The following is a 2,854-nucleotide window of genomic DNA, read 5'->3' as shown; positions in this document are numbered from 1 at the left end:
TCAGCAAATCTCCTGGAACTGTGATGACTGAAGGTCGGAGGCTGTACCTTCTGAAGTTAGTTCCTAGGATTCTTTTTTTTTTTTTTTTTGTAAAGACTTAAAAATGTATGTATTTAGAGATTACCTAAGCCCTCTTTGAAAACAATTTAGTTAAGATCATTGGTTGGGAGGAAAATCACGCTATTAAAGTCAGAAGCAGAGACACCAGATTGGTGCAGAACAGCCCCTCCATCGAAAGTGGCACAGTATAGAGATTTCCTTCTTTTATGACCCCACACATGAACATGTGACAGAGAACCACATGGACGAAGGTTCAGTTCAAAATCCAGAACTAGAAATAGGTCAGCTCATCATGCTTGGTCTTGGTCTGATAAGCATGCAAGGCCAAAGGCTTGTTTTCATGTGGGAGACTTTCAAACACTCGAATGTGTACAAAGTCATCATTTCAACTTGAACCTTTATGAAGTAGTTAGTCCCCATGACCAGCTGGCTTTTAAACTCCGTGGCCTTTAAAGTGGGGTACTTCTTGTTTTCCTTCTCCTCCAGCTGGAACTTCACCTTGTCGGCTATGGCCTGGACCTCGGCTGTATTGGGCTGGGCGGCGGAGCACCAGCCACACATCATCCTGGTAGTGCTCATGGCTGAGCAGTGGGCACAGAGGAGCAGCGGACACAGCACAAGGGATGGGGAATGAGATTAGCAGCGAAGACAGAGTGAGTGGTTAGCTGTTAGCAAGGCTCTCTGTCCTAAGTCCACCAGGTCAGGTGACCAGTTCCCAGGATTCTTATACAAACATGATGTTTATCTAAAAGCTACATGTTAGTCAGAGTCAGAATTTACATCAAAAAGTCAAAAAGAATGGTGGGGTAGATTACAATTCCTCACTGTTACAAGGGCTTTCCATACTGACAGACTCATTTGGTTTACTGCTTATATCAACTTTAAACAGATTGGACAAACATTGGGACTATATATTCTTTCAATAGAAAAAACTCCAATAATGAAGAAGACAAGTTTCTAGTATGTCTACAGTCCTCTATGATTAAGATGCCATTTCTTGCTTTTGTGGATGTGATATTGTGATGTATAACAAGAAATACATATTTGCCTTTTGTTCCATTCCAGTTTTTGGCACAGAGCTCCTAAAACCTTTGGAGTTTGTCTTTTGTTATGTTAATGAGGTAACTAAGCTCCTAAAGATGCAAACTAGTTGCCAGGGGAACCAACCTTGTGATTGGAAGGTTGGAAGTTTAGTCCCATCCCCCTGGAGGAGGTGGATATTGAGTTCAATCATCAGTAGCAAATAATTTTATTAATCATGCCTATGTAATGAAGTCTCCTTAAAAAAAAAAAAAACACACATACACAAAAAGAAGGAGATTTGGAGAGCTTCCAAATTGGGGAACTTGTAGAGTTTTGGGGAGAGTAGCATAGTAGATTGCCTTATATATCTCTTCTGTTGGGCTGTTCCTCTTTTTGTAATGAATGGGCAATCTATTAAATAAATGTTTCTCTGAGTTCTGTTAGTCACTTTACAAAATTAATCAAACCCAACATAGGGATCATTGGAACCTCCAAATCTATAGTGGGTTGGTCAAAACACAGTTGACAACCTTTACTTACCACTTGTGTCTGAAGTGAGAGGAAGCAGTTTTGTAGAACCGAGCCTTTAACATGTGGGATCAGACACTATCTTCAGGTAGATAGTGTCAGACTGTAGTTGAATTGTAGGACACCCAGTTGGTGTCTGAGAACTGCTTGGTGGTGTGAAGAAAAAACACCCACACGTTGAATTTGGTGACCAGAACTGTAGTGGGCCAGTGGGAAGACTGTCCTTAACACTTCCTCAGGCTCTATCATGCTAGATTAACAGAGAAACTCGGTGGGTTTGATTGTTCAATCATCCACACAATGTTCTGTGGTATTCAGTTTGGGCTAAAATATAACTTTTTTTTATGCTGTGCAAGCACAGAATGGGTAAGTAAAGCCAGAGGGGACCAGGTGTCTGTGCTGGGGGCATTCATAATTCTATGGATGTGTGTTGGATGAGGGTGGGGATAAAGCAGGTATAGGCGGCATTAGCTGTGTCATATCCTTTTAATTGGAGGCATTTCTGCTCAGGTTGGGCGGAGACTTTGGCTTTTGGAATGGGTGCCTGGCCCTCCTGCCACATGACACGGCCCCCTGATGATCTTCCCTCCATTCATCTGTCAGAATGGTCCTGGTTCACTCCCCAGCCACTTGGCCCTTTCTCTTTGAACATAGGCGCTAAGCAGCAGTGAAGTTACAGGAAACAGCTCACAGAACCCTACCTATGCTTTCCCTTTATTCTTTGTAGCAAGTTTTGTGTCAGGAGTTCTTTGCCTTATTTTTTCCCCTTTGCTGTCATGGGCTGACTTTGGTTCATTAACTCAGACAACTTTCTCTGGCTTTCCTCCTCCTTCTTTCTCAATTTTTTTTTGTCTACTTGGCAAATTGCTACTTACTCACTGAGAATTATTTCTCCAAGTTGTACTTTTCCAACTCTCGTCTCCAAGCTCCTGAAAAGGCTAATGAGCACTGGTGCTTGGATTGTAGCACTAGACATTTGCCACAGAGCTAATGCAAAATGCATGGCATGTGTCCAATATCAGAAAGCAAAGCACTGCAGCATGATGGGGAAAAGGAAATGCTTTCTTTATTCTGTGTGACATGATTACCTAGAGATTTGCTTTTAAAGACAGAGTTAAACCTTAGAAAAATCCAGCTGTTGTCAGGATGAACTTGGAACAGAATTGAGTCATAAGCATGTGGTAGGTACTTGGAAATCATGTATAAATTCATTTATAATCAAGGAAAAGTATAAAATTAAGTT

The 2,854-nt window shown here is 41.6% G+C and overlaps 1 pseudogene across 1 annotated transcript; it reads right to left on the bottom strand.

The window, feature by feature from the left end:
* Positions 1-331: 331 nt before the first annotated feature.
* On the bottom strand, positions 332-624 carry LOC308248761 (cystatin-B-like; annotated as a pseudogene). Its single transcript has one exon. The product of its transcript is annotated as a cystatin-B-like (transcript).
* Positions 625-2,854: the final 2,230 nt, after the last annotated feature.

This window comes from Plecotus auritus (assembly GCF_963455305.1).
Source record: "Plecotus auritus genome assembly, chromosome: 5".
Classification (NCBI taxonomy): Eukaryota; Metazoa; Chordata; class Mammalia; order Chiroptera; family Vespertilionidae; genus Plecotus; species Plecotus auritus.
Note: the sequence above shows the minus strand (reverse complement) of the source record. Positions and strands in the feature narration are given on the sequence as shown.